The sequence below is a fragment of the Octopus bimaculoides genome, chromosome 11 (assembly GCF_001194135.2).
Source record: "Octopus bimaculoides isolate UCB-OBI-ISO-001 chromosome 11, ASM119413v2, whole genome shotgun sequence".
NCBI classification, from domain to species: domain Eukaryota; kingdom Metazoa; phylum Mollusca; class Cephalopoda; order Octopoda; family Octopodidae; genus Octopus; species Octopus bimaculoides.
Genome location: NC_068991.1, coordinates 30964470 through 30965052, shown reverse-complemented (window position 1 = coordinate 30965052; position 583 = coordinate 30964470).

Here is a 583-nt window from a genome sequence, read left to right as displayed (position 1 = left end):
TATATATATATATATATATTTATCGAGTTACTAATCAAGTTACACTTCAGTCACTTCAGACAAGGTAGTTTTCTGTAGAAGGGTCTGAAAGACAGTTCGACTAGTTGTGTCTAATCAAAACTAGTTGGTTCATTTATACGACAGATTATGTTATCATTCCTAATAACCTACTTATTAAAAAGGCTAAATATTTATCATAATATTAATTTACTGAACTCTCAAAGGCAAACTTTATTACAAAGTCATCCACAAAAGGGAAGATAAATCATTTCTCATTTTGTAAATTATTTACAACTTCTCCACAAGCATGTTTTACCGATAACGTGTGGTCATATATATGTACACACACACACACACACACACACGTACACGAACATACATACATACATATATACATGCATACATGATATATGACATATGTATGTGTATATGTATATACGTTTGTGTCTATATATATGTTCACAAGTATGTATATGTATATTGTATATATGTATTTATATATATAAAGAGAGAGAGAAAGAAAGAAAGAGAGTGAGGGAAAGAGAGAGAAGGGAGAATATATATATATATATATATATATATA